This window comes from Schistocerca gregaria, chromosome 1 (assembly GCF_023897955.1).
Source record: "Schistocerca gregaria isolate iqSchGreg1 chromosome 1, iqSchGreg1.2, whole genome shotgun sequence".
NCBI classification, from domain to species: domain Eukaryota; kingdom Metazoa; phylum Arthropoda; class Insecta; order Orthoptera; family Acrididae; genus Schistocerca; species Schistocerca gregaria.
This window is the reverse complement of record NC_064920.1, coordinates 657,165,510-657,179,404: the sequence shown is the minus strand read 5'-3', so window position 1 is coordinate 657,179,404 and position 13,895 is coordinate 657,165,510.

Sequence of the window (13,895 nt, the reverse complement as noted above, 5' to 3'; positions counted from 1 at the left end):
CAAGTAATGTTCGCTTAAACAGGTGTTTTCAGTTTTAACAAATGGTACACATATTCTCAAACTGAATACGCTAAAATTATCTCTTCATACAGGACCGAGTATGGAGTTGATTGCTTCAAATATTCGCAGATTAGGCGTGGCAAATCAAAGTCTCCTTTAAACACGTAATATGTTCTGTTAAATCGCAAGTAAAGTGGAAACGTGCCAAACTCGATCCACAGTGCATCACTCGATGCATCTGCATGGACTCTGAAATATAGTTCAAACATACCTTACCACTCATAGTAACATCGTACAAGTCGAATGCCTTATCTTCACATATTTTGTTGTGTGTGCACGCTCCTGACGTGAACTCTGCGAAAATTCACACGTGCAGAACGATCGAGGAAATCTTACGAAAAATCGATTGTGAGGACTCAAAATTTTTCTACGTGTTGTTAACTGATTACCGCAAGATATATGCAAGGGGTTCGACTCTGCTCTACAACTGGACGTCCAAGCCTCATTCGTCCAAACATTGCCTAAAGAACTGCCTCCTCATAAATAAGCGCCCGTCCTTCAACACGCCCTCATGCACACAGGATATTTAACTGTCTTTTAGCAGATTCCAATCATTTCACAAAATTATTGCTAATTCAGCTACGCATAACCTAAAAACACTGTTGTAAAAATTTTTACATACTGATGTAAACGGTAACTCACGTTTCAGTAACTGTACTATAACGGCGCTCCAAATGTTAATTACGAGGATAAATCAATTATTATCCGCAAAGTAGTTATAAAATTTTATTGTAATCAGACAGGATACTTACAAGAACACCTTTTCTCGACATAGTCTCCTTGCGTTTCTACGCACTTGGTCCATCGTTGCACAAGCTTTCTGATGCCCTCGTAAAAGAAGGTTCTCGGCTGAGCTGTGAGCCAGGAATGCACCGCTTCTTTCAATGCTTCGTCCGAGGCAAATCGACGGCCCCTTAGTGCCTGTCTGAGTGGAAAAAAAACCCTAGTGACAGTCAGAAGGGTCAAGATCGGAACTGTACGGAGAATGATCCAGTACTTCAAATTTGAGTTTCTGGAGCGTTTCAGCAGTGTGGGCAGCAGCACACGGACGGGCTTTGCCGTGCAACAAGACAACACCTTTTGACAGCAATTCTCGGTGTTTGCTTCGAATTGCGGGCTTTAGCCTCGCAATAAGCGTCTCACTGTAACGTACACTGTTTATTGTTGTGCCCCTTTTTCCCATAATGTTCCAGTACTGGACCTTGTGCGTCCCAAAAAACCGTAAGCACACGGTTGGGCCTGGAACTTTTTCTTGCACGGCGAATTGGAATGTTTCCATTCCATACCCTGCCGTTTACTCTCCGGCTCGTAATGATATATCCATGTTTCGTCACCAGTAATGATCCCGTCTAAGAAGTTGTCCCCTTCGTTACCATAGCGATCCAAACGTTTTTTGCAGATGTCCAAGCGCGTTTGTTTATGCAACTGTGTGAGTTGTTTTGGGACTCATCTTGTACAAACTTTATGAAACCCAAGTCTGTTGTGGCTGATTTCGTAGGCAGAACCGTGACCAATTTGCAGACTATATGCCACTTCGTGAATAGTTAATCGTCTGTATAAGAGAATCATTTCACGTGAAAGCTCAGTGGTTTCTTCATTTGTGACGGTAAACGTTCGTCTGGCTCCTTCATCGTGCGTAACACTTGTGCGACCATTTCGGAATTTTTCAATCCATTCGTAGACACTCCGTTGTGACAAAACACTTATCCCGTACTGTACCGAAGGTCTTCGATGAATTACCGCCCCTGATACGCCTTCCGACCACAAAAAACGGATCTTCTTTGGTGCAAATAGACAGCGGAGCAGCCATGATTAACAGAAAGGCAGCGATATCGAAACTAACCTAACAGCTTGAAAATTGCAAAGATATAACAACAAATAAAGCATGCGTCACCAACGTAGAACGAGAGTACTACCAAAATAAACAAAAATATAAGTGAATTGCTGATAATAATTGACTTACCCTCGTATTTTATGCTGCTCTGGTCCACTGACTTTAACAGGGAAAGCAGCTAAAATTTTTGTCAGGTTGGTGACTGTAATGCGATATCTCTATGTGTTTCTGGTTTTATCTCGTTTGCTGCTGTTTTTAATTCATCCGGTAGCTAAATTAGGAACATAATCATATGATCAAAAAATATAGACCACAGAGGAATTATAACAAGCATTAACTACCAGTGATATATCTTGATCACTGTTACCATCTGCCATGTTAATTATAGAAGTAGTTATTAACTTGAATATTTATTTGTATGTTTTCGTTGCTAAATTGTTGTAATTAAGGTGCTTGTCTAACTGACATTTGACAGTGCTTCTTAACAGCTATATTTGAGTGTATTTATAGCTGTGATTTTCATGTTTTTGAGTTTATATTTTTCTCTTAATCTTTCGAACGTGTACATCTTCTAGAATACTTTTTGTAGAAAGTGGGCTTTATTTACACCAAAATTATCCAAAGTTATCTTTGAAATGGCTCTAGTGGTATTTTACAGTGCTTTATTCTCTGGCCCTTCCATTTCGGCAATCGTTGAATTTCCATCAGTTTGTCTTCCGCGCTGCAATTTTCTCCTTTGACATGCGGTACACCCCAGCTGAAGGTCGCGCTGCGCTTTGAGTTTCCATCTTTTGCGGTACGCCAGCGACATAAAGGCGACAGTCTTGACGAGTCAGTACTGGTTTTCTGCGGTTTTTGGAGGAATTTAGGTTGACCTAGTTTCTTCGAACCGCTTGCATATTTTCCTCATACCCTACTTCGTAGCGCCTCCACCCAAACTGTTTGCTGTTTATGCGTAAGTGCAGCCTTCTTCACATTGTGATATTGCCTCACTCCTCTTACTTGGTGACCAATCAACATGATTCTATACAGGAGACATTGTCTTCAATAGCGTCTTACGTCTAAATTCTGATCACGTCACAACAACACTGCAATGCCGGCTATTTGCTCTTACAAGCCTAATTCCCATCGCACCCCTCTGAGATTTAGTGGCAAAATGGCCCAATGGATAGCCCGTCATAAACTGACCACAAATAAAACATGACAACAGGAAGAAGGTGTACTGAACTGCAAAAAGAGAAGGAAAATACTCGTAGAAACAGTGAACGATACAAGCTCAAGATGTGCAAGGTCTAGCGAATGTCTGCCGCCGTGGTGTCGTGGTTGTGTGGGCACTGTGCTGTAATGCGAAGCGCCAGATCCCTGTTTAAATCTCTCTCGTATCCTATTTCTTTTTTTCTTTTTTTCACAAAATTATGAAGTTTCCGTCCGGTCACTGACGCGTCTGTTCTCCTTCTGTAGTCTTGGCAACTGTCACACAATACATCTGTTACAGAATATGAGTCGTGTCGCAAGTAAATGTGATGAATAATGTGAGCAGGTGAGATACCGCATAGACCTCTTACAGAAATGGGAGCAGCAAATAAAAGGATGTGAAATATATTACAACAAAGAACTGCAAATGTCTAAACGTCCGAAACGGAACACAAGAGTCATAACATGTGGCAAATAGGAGGTTGTGCTTCTGGGGGTCAAATTCTTACATGCTCCTGTTTGGCCATTAAAATTGCTACACCAAGAAGAAAGGCAGATGATAAACGGGTATTCATTGGGCAAATATATTATACTAGAACTGACATGTGATTACATTTTCACGCAATTTGGCTGCACACATCCTGAGAAACCAGTGCCCAGAACAACCACCTCTGGCCATAATAACGGCCTTGATACGCCTGGGCATTGAGTCAAACAGAGCTTTGATGGCGTGTAAAGGTACAGCTGCCCATGACGCTTCAACACGATACCACAGTTCATCAAGAGTAGTGACTGGCGTATTGTGACGAGCCAGTTGCTTGGCCACCATTCACCAGACGTTTTCACCTAGTAACGGATCTGGAAAATGTGCTGACCTGGCCAGGAGGCGAACATTTTATGCAGCCAGAAAGGCCCGTACAGAACCTGCAACATGCCGTCTTGCATTATCCTGCTGAAATGTAGGTTTTAGCAGAGATCGAATGAAGGGTAGAGCCACGGGCCTTGACACATCTGAAATGTAACGTCCACTGTTCAAAGTGCCGTCAATGCGAGCAAGAGGTGACCGAGACGTGTAACCAATGGCACCTCATACCATCACGACGGGTGACACGCCAGTATGGCGATGACGAATACACCCTTCCAATGTGCGTTCACCGCCATGTCGCCAATCACCGATGCGACCATCATGATGCTGTAAACAGAACCTGGATTCATCCGGAAAAATGAAGTTTTGCCATTCGTGCACCCAGATTCGTCGTTGAGTACACCATCGCAGGCGTTCCTGTCTGTGATGCAACGTTAAGGGAAACCGCAGCCATGGTCTCCGAGCTGACAGTCCACGCTGCTACAAACGTCGTCGAACTGTTCGTGCAGATGGTTGTTGTCTTGCAAACGTCCCCATATGTTGACTCAGGGTTCGAGACGTGGCTGCACGATCCGTTACAGCCATGCGGATAGGATGCCTGTCATCTCGACTGCTAGTGATACGAGGCCGTTGTGATCCAGCATGGCGTTCCGTATTACCCTCCTGAACCCACCGATTCCATATTCTGCTAAAAGTCATAGGATCTCGGCCAACGCGAGCAGCAATGTCGCGATACGATAAACCGGAATCGCGATAGGCTACAATCCGACCTTTATCAAAGTCGGAAACGTGATGGTAGGCATTCCTCCTCCTTACACTAGGCATCACAACAACGTTTCACCAGGCAACGCCGGTCAAGTGCTGCTTGTGTATGAGAATTCGGTTGGAAACTTTCCTCATGTCAGCACGTTGTAGGTGCCGCCACCGGCGCCAACCTTGTGTGAATGCTCTGAAAAGCTAATCTTTTGCATATCACATCATCTTCTTCCTGACGGTTAAATTTCGCGTCTGTAGCACGTCATCTTCGTGGTGTAGCAATTTTAATGATGGATCACGAGAGAGATTTGAACACGGATCTCCCCTTTCGGAATCCAACACCAAGACCACATCACCACAACGCCGTGGCTGTTTATAATTACTCGATGTTGCATATATTGAGTGCCGACCGTTCACTGATTTTATTTTGCTTCTTCTTTCACAGTTCAGGCCACTCCCTCCCTGTTTTCATGCTTGATTTGTGTTCAGCTTTTGACTAGCTGTCCACTGGGCCATCTTGCCTCTAAACTACTTCCACATTGAAGAGTCAGCCAGTGGGTGTGTTTATAAGTCCTTAAAACAATGAAGGGGAAAACCAAAAGATTTCTGACGAAGTATTCTATATATAAATGCCCTCCCCGTTAGAATTAAGACCCAGTTAGTAGTTGAAACATTTGTAGTAAATTTCAGTAGGATAAAACCATATCATGGTGTAGACCGTGCCTTACCACAAATTTGGGTACCAGTGCCACAGCAGAGAAGGAATCCAAGGAAGATTAAGAGGAATGCGCCACCCAACACTTGTGCTGTGTACAAGCATCATACTCATTGAGGTCATGAAACTATTAAATCATAATTACGTGTTGTTAAGTATATTTTCTTTACTGTTTTCTTGTTTAGTACTATTACATATATACTATACTATGTGTTAGGGGTAAGCATGAAACTCATTCACTCATTTGTGTTGGCGTATGGGCACTCTTTTTGAAAAAGAGATGGAATTGATGGAGGTTCATTTCCCGCATCTCACATGCTAGCGTAGACAGCTCAAAGAATAATTGTAGACTTGACGCAGGACAATGCCACAGGGAAGTGCATGAATCTAAGCCAAATTTTCAAAAACTCAATGCCTCTACTTAGTCTCTGCACCGCAAGCCGTAATAATCAACTGTTATGAAGATGGAAAACCTAGGGGTATAGAAAGAATGGAACTTCAGAACAGCGGTATATTGATCAATGGCACAACTTGTGACATAGCCGAGGCTAACTATCGGTTACGCTTAACCATTACCGGTATGGTCATCATGTAGTTATCAATGCCGGTGTTGTACTAGCCAGAAAAGCGTTTGAATATGTTAGCTACCGAAAATCTAATTGTTCTTAACGCCACTCTGAATCTGGAACTCCTACACTCCATAGATAACGTAACTGCATCAGAAAAGCAGCGTATTGGTATGGAACAGATTTCTGAACACATCCTACATTTCCAGGAAAACTGAAGTCAGACGATCATAATTATAAGTTTATCTCCCACTAGCATTGCCATGTTTCTTATAGCAACTTGTGTACGCTACTGCCGGCCGGTGTGGCCTAGCGGTTCTAGGCGCTAGTCTGGAACCGCGTGACCGCTACTGTCGCAGGTTCGAATCCTGCCTCGGGCTTGGATGTGTGCGATGTCCTTAGGTTAGTTAGGTTTAAGTAGTTCTAAGTTCTAGGGGCTGATGACCTCAGATGTTAAGTCCCATAGTGCTCAGACCATTTGAACCATTTTATAGGCTGCTTACAATTGATATGTAAAGCTGCCAATCCTTTACACCTACGTTTGCACCAGATCCCCACAGAATGGCTTGACACCGTAATAAAGGAACTGAAACCGACTGTACCAATAACTGTTATTAAATTATAGCAAGTAGAATGAGACAGATCTCGACAATACTGGAGAGTGGGACGTAGATTTAAACGGGAACGAGTAACGTAATTGATTTTCGCGAGTTGTTAACTGGGATTTCTCGGTATAAACTAGTGTCAATGGAATCTAAATAAACTGCAGTCGTTATTGGTACATAGAAAGTTTGAACTGGGACATGCAGATAGGCGGCGCGCTAAACAGAAGGGGCTGCTCACTAAATTCCGAAATCCGATCTTCACCGAGGATGTAGAGCATATGTTATTACCACGAACTTTCAAATCGGGCAATGATCACCATTCAAAGATAAGGGAAATAAGAGCTCGTACTGGGGCGTTCAGGCAGTCGTTTTCCCCTCGCGCGATCCGCCAGTGGAACAGAGGCGGGAAATATGACTTTGGTGCGAATTGTGCCCTCCGCCACACATCGCTTGGTGGCTGGCGGAGTACATATGTAGAAGCAATATTCGTCACGAATTTCTTGAATAAGGCAGAATTGTTGTACAGCAAATTCAATTTTCTAGCAATTTTTAAAGTTATTACTTGGCGTAGGTGGCGGAGAATCAGACCCGTCTCACAGCGTAACTGGGGCACGCAGAACCAGCGTTATTGCAGAAGAGAGGCGCCGCTCGTATAACGAGTATATTTTCACATGGACCCGAGCCGTAGTCAACAAGTGCAAGTGGCGCAGCATGACGGCACCGAGTGCGTCATTCTGTGAGCCTTGCCCTACAGACATAACATGAAACATCCGAGCTGCCTGCTACACAGCTTACTAGCACGAGCGGAAATTACGAAGGTAAGGAGAAATGACAATAACTGAAGCACCACAGTGGGGAAAAGTCCGCTGACATCTCCGGATAACGAGATCAAATGACTGCATTTCCAGTTACAATAACCTTAAGGCTAGCTTAAATACGACCATTGCTGAAGCTCAGTCCTAGCGTTTGATCACTCAGTCTACAACTCTGATTTTGACGGATTGACAGTCTCGCTAGGTACGGGATAACCCGACTGGCGAATCATGATGTGCTTCCTGCTGTCGAGAGAAGACTTTGCCTCCAAGACCACAGCCAGCCAACTGTAATGACACTTACCCACTACAAGCTGCCACTCCCGTCTGGTCGCCACTGTGATTGAAGAAGATGTGGGCAAACCTGTGCCTTCCCTTGCAGACAGGCTGTACCGAGTGACAGCGTCGGCCGTGGTGGCCGAGTGGTTCTAGGCGCTTCAGTCCGGAACCGCGCTGCTGCTACGGTCGCAGGTTCGAATCCTGCCTCGGGCATGGTTGTGTGTGATGTCCTTAGGTTACTTAGGTTTAAGTAGTTCTAAGTTCTAGGGAACTGATGACCTCAGATGTTAAGTCCCATAGTGCTCAGAGCCATTTGAACCATTTTCGAGTGACTGCAAAACTAGCGCCTACAGCCTGCTGGGCGTGACACCAGAGCACCTCACCCTCACTGCCCGTAAAACTACCTCTCTGACAGTATGTTGTGTTGCTGACGCGGTCCTGGGCTTCCACTTTCACGACATCCGCAGTCTGTGATTTTTTATCGACATTTGCTTAAACGCACATTCCTGTTCAAGATCGTTGTGGAAGGCAACACTAGTTGCTAGTGACTCGTGTACTGGTCACTGCATCGCATCACTGCTGGGTCCTGGCATGCAGCACAGGTGCAGCATGCAAGAGTCCTATGTCTGCTTTCCTTCTCGCAGTCGGGGGGACGAATGAGCACACCTACTACGGCGTGAAACCACTGAAAATAGAGATGTTTCACTGGCGCCTTAGAGCATATGACAGCCATCCACATCAGCTCAAGATCTCAGTCTCCGACACTAGTAGCGTCACCATCTCACCTACTCACTTCTCATCCACTAAAATTCCTCACACGAAGGGTGACTGTTACAATATATATAGGGAATCAACAAAATTCGTAATCTGGATTTTATATGAATTTTTGTAACATATGCTTCCTTTGATAATTGTCACAGAGTCCTCAATCAACCGATTATGATAGACTTATAAATACAGCCCATTTGAATAAAAATAATTTTACTTAATATTTGGACTAAAATTTTCCACAGCTGTACTTGAGTTCCCTGCCATTTCAGAATTCTAAATCCTTTTATACATTTAGCAACAGAAGTTGGGAGAACCAGTAGAAACGTTAGCGATAACTTTTTTGTAGATGCATTGAGACCCTTAAATTATTGTGAAAATTCTACGGACACTGTCTTTCACATGGTGATATTGAACTGCTTACGTGCATGATACAAATAAAAAGAACATGAAAACTATAAGGACAATAAATGAAAAAGAAAGTGAGGAATGATATCACATTTCATGAGCTGCTTTTGTCCTCTTGTCAGAACTGTTTATCGTCTGGGTTTCATTTCCGTACAAGGATACACGGTATACAAATACCTTCACAAAATAATTCCTAACGTATAAATTTGTAAGAGACGTTAAGAAATTCCACGTTTTCAGAAATGCTGTTATTACTATTCCCATTCTGCATTTCATGTCTTACAAAAAAATCGGTTATTTTGTTCCCTAAATAGCAAAATTCATCATCTACTTTCAGTGTCATGTTTTCTAATCAAATTCCCTCATCATCGCCTGCGTTTAATTGGAGTACATGCCATTACCCTTTTTACGTTGACTTTTGTTCGTCTTATAATCCCTTTTCAAGACAGCATCCATCCTTTCAACTGTTCTCCCAGGTCCTTAGCTGTTTCTGATAGAATTGCAATATCATACCTAAATATCAAAGTTTTTATTTCTTCTCCCTGAACTTGAATACTCTTTCCAAATCACTTCTTGGTTTCCTTCACAGATTTCTGAATTTACAGACTGAATAACCTCGGATCTAGCCTACAACCTTGCCTCTTTTCTTTCCCAGTTGCGGTTTCTCTTCCATGTTCTTCGATTCCTATAACTACAGTGTGGCATCTGTACAAGTTGTAGATAGCCTTCCGTTCCCTGTATTTAATAGTTGCAACTTTCAAAATTTCAATGCGTCTTCCAATCCATTTTGTTTCTGAAGACTTCTCTAAATCTACAAATGCTACAAACGGAAGTTTGTCTTTCTTCAACTTAGTCGTAGGGTCAGTACTGCCCTTCATGTATCCACATTTCCGCGGTACCCAAATTAATTTTCCTCTATGGTCGATCCATTTTCCATTGATTTGTAACTAATTCGTCGCAATATTTTGCAGCCTTTATTTACTAAGCTAATGGGTCGGTGGTATGCACACCTGTCAGCACCTGCTTTCTTTGGAGTTGGAATTATTACATTCCTCTAGAAATATGAAGGTATTTCATCTGTCTCACATTTCTTGCAGGTCCGGTTGAATGGTTTTACCACGGCTAGCTCTCATAAGGATCGTAATAATAGGAAAATTCGTGTGGTCCAGGGACCTTGTTTACCTACATCTTTCTCCACTCTGTGAAATTCTTCTTGCAGTTTCTTATCTCCCCTGTCATCTTCATCTACTTCCTCTAACATTTCTACAATATTGTTTCCAGTCAGTTTTTCTTGTAGAGCCTTTTCGCATATTCCTTACACCTTCCAGCTTTCCCTTCTTTGCTTATTACTGGCCCATCATCTGAGCTCTTGAGACTCATGTAGTTGCTTATCTTTTCTCCATAGGTCTCTGTAATATTCCTATAAACGACAACCATCTTTTCCCTAGCCTTTAATCGATCCTCTAGTCATTCCTGGTTAACCATTTTGCACCTCCTGAGAATGCTTTCTAAGGCGTATGTATTCCCTTTCGTCGGTTTCATTTTCTACATCTTCTTTATTTGCTCAAATATTTGAACGTGGTGAAAATAAGACTAGGTAGAATTTATGCAATTTGTCCTAATTTTCATAGGCAAACGAAGAGCGAGAAATGAACAAGAAGGGTATAAAAGTGAGGAACGTGTGGTCTATTTTTGCAAGTAAGAAGTATTTTAAATGCTTGAAAATAATCAGAGTAATTAAGAAAAATGTAGTTACTGATCTCAAGATAATTTAGTCGAATTTTCACCGACAAACGGAGAGTGGAAAATGGACAAATGGGGTATGAATTGACCAACACGAAATATAGTTTTGCAAAAGAGATTTAATTTGTTAATTAGTAATTTGAGGGAATATTGAAATATTTCACGAACAGCTGCTCCTACCTATGTAAATATGTAAATTGCCAAAAAGTTCATCTCTTGGAGACCTAGGTGTTTTGAGCGTAGGAATTTACATTAGTACGATAATGAACTGTTGACAAAGATTTGAGAGGAGCGGAAACAAGATTCCATAGAACTTATACAAAGGATCTAGGAAAAATCAAAATTTCTCTGCATTTTCTTGGTCAATATACTCTTCGTAATAATAGAACTTCGATTGACATTTAAACATATTACATTTCATAGTTTTTGAACAAAACATGAAAATGCAAGAAATTGAAAAATACTATCCCTTCGTCTGGTAGATGGTTTCGTGACAATTCCAGAAAAGAGTGGGAAACAGAATACTGATACTATTCTGGCGCCATTAGCCTGGATCGAAAAATACTGTATTTGCCGATAGCACAAGCTGCTTCCACACTTAAATTTTTTGCTCCCAAGTCACAAACCACAGCTACAATACGTAGTGCAGCTCCTTCCGTTACTTTTATTATTCTTTTTAAGAACTCGCTGTCATTGTAACGTAGTATACGTAATATACTGGTTGCCAGATATACTCCGCGTGCCACCATCAACTGACGAATCACAGTGGCCAATACAATTTGTTCGACTATCAACATTTAATGGAAAGTGACCACTTCTTAGATTTTCAACAGTGCTCCTTTTCCTATAATTATGCTCTGTCTTGCACGTTTGGAGCGCTGAACAGTAGTGGAAAGATACTTCTAACTCCTCAAATAATAGTATGCTTTCTAAGAATCCAACACAATATCCGCTAAACTTGACGCCAATTTTATTGGTAATTCATGTCAAGCATAATATGGTCATGCCAAAGACTGTTTAACATGTTCCAGTGAAGACGTGGCACTCAGTACGTCGAAGTACCTATTAGGGTACATTGTCTTCCAATGAAGGAGCACTGACAGGTTGTTGGCAGATAAAACGAAACGTTGTTAGCCTGTCACAAAGGAAATCGCTGGTCATGAATGGATATTTGTGCTTTTCGAAACCTTACATCTCCACAAAATAAAATATAGTTGAAAGTAACATCACCGTTGTTTTTCAACTAGCGAAACGTATCTGGTGTGGAACAGTACTCACTCCTGAGAGTTGGGAGAAGTGTTGTGGAACAAACTGGGAAGCTGAGAGTGTGTAATCTGCCTACACTTTTCCGCATGTTAACGATCGACCGTGATTCAAACGTATGTAATTTTCGGATAAAGTACGAAAACCGAAAAATACGAACCGACATAATACAGATAAGTGTACTACTGACTGGTTACCGTTATAAGGATAAAGGAATATGACATGTTAATAACGACCAGAAACAAAACTGTATAATTATGAACATTAATTTTGATTAGTTTGCCAAAGATTTTTGGTAATTATGAAACTAAACTTTAGTGAAACAGTAATTATTAAATAAAATCCTACGCTCACCAGTCCGTTTAGAGGCAACAGTCATAAAACTGGCTGTGTTGAAAGTGAACGTACGTCGGAGACAATAGTCATTAAGTACAGGGGAGCTCAGCTAAATTTGCAAGTTACAATTAATTAATTACCACTACATTGAACACTTTAAATTCATCAAAAATCAAAACTGGCTTACTAATTGCAGCACGTAATGCAATAATGATTACGAAACGTGATCTCAGAATAATGTTCACTGGTAGAATGTTTTCCTAACTATGTCATCCTAATGATTAAAGTTCGTTATTAGGAAGTATAACAGTTAAACACAAAAAAGGTCGTAGTCAGCAGCAGTTAGATAAGGCAACATTGGAAGTACAAATGCTGAGAGCAAACAGAAGAGCAACAAATACATACAGCTGAATAAAACAGTTGATTCAGAGTATAAACTTTTGCTACAGTTTGCCATAATTATTGATTTAGTTACTTAACGAACTTTCGTCTCAAAAAGACAATGAATATAGTTAAAATATAAAAGTGACGTAATATTTTCACTCAACTAATAAAGTTAATCCTTTTATTGAAAGAGCAAAATTTCAGTTTTACTTTTTACCACGTTGTATAGACAAGTCTATTTCTCTTTTAATAACATGACGTTCTGTTATTACAGTGATAGGAAAAGGATTCTACTGTTGGTAGGCTATTAATGATGTAGGAAAATCATTAACACATTGAAGTTTCTCTCTCTCACACACCCACGGATATACACACACAAACACATACACACACTACGTTATTTGATAAAATGATTCTACGACGCTAGAAAATCTTATCGGTGCGGGAATCGTTCTTTGGTAGCTCAGATGGTAGCCGGCACGGTATCTCAGCGTGTTCGGTCAGAGGGCTGCTCGACCTCTATAATTAAAAAAAACTGGGTAAAAGAATCAACGATTAACTTGAACGGGGTGTCTTGTGACGTCCATCCAGACCAAACGCAACGAACAATACCGAACAAAAAGGAAATAAAAAAGATGGTTGTCACTTGCACGCGAAAGCCAAAGGTCCCGAGTTCGAGTCTAGGTCCGGCACACAGTTTTAATCTGCCAGGAAGTTTCATTGATCCAGATGATAGGTTTGTCGCTGTTCTCATTTCTGCTAGTTTTTATGACTTGTGGCTTGCTCTCGATCGATATTTCATTAGCATGTTCGTTCCATTCAGCAGATCTTCTAATTCTACTTCATTTTCACTGGGGATAGCAATGTGGTCAGCAATCTTATCATTGATATCCTTATACCTTGGACTCTGATTCCACTGTGGAATTTTTATTTAATTTCCGACGTTGCTTCCTCGAAATATAGATTCAACGGAGGGAGCGAAAGGCTACATCCATGTCTTATACCCTTTTTAATCCAGGAACTTCGCTCTTCATGGCCCACTCTCGTTGTTCTCTCTAGGTTCCTGTAAATATTGTATATTACCCGTCTTTCCATATAGCTTATCCTGCTGCTACGCCCTTCGTCAAAGGAACCACCCCGGCATTTGCCTGAAACGATTTAGGAAAATCAAGGACAACCTAAAGCAGAATGGCTGGACATAGTTTGGAATAGCCGTCTCCCCGTTTACTAGTGCAGTGTGTCATCCACTGCGGCACCTCGTTCGATCGTGGCGTTGCTGGAGGTACTCCTAAGCGACTGGCGCGAAA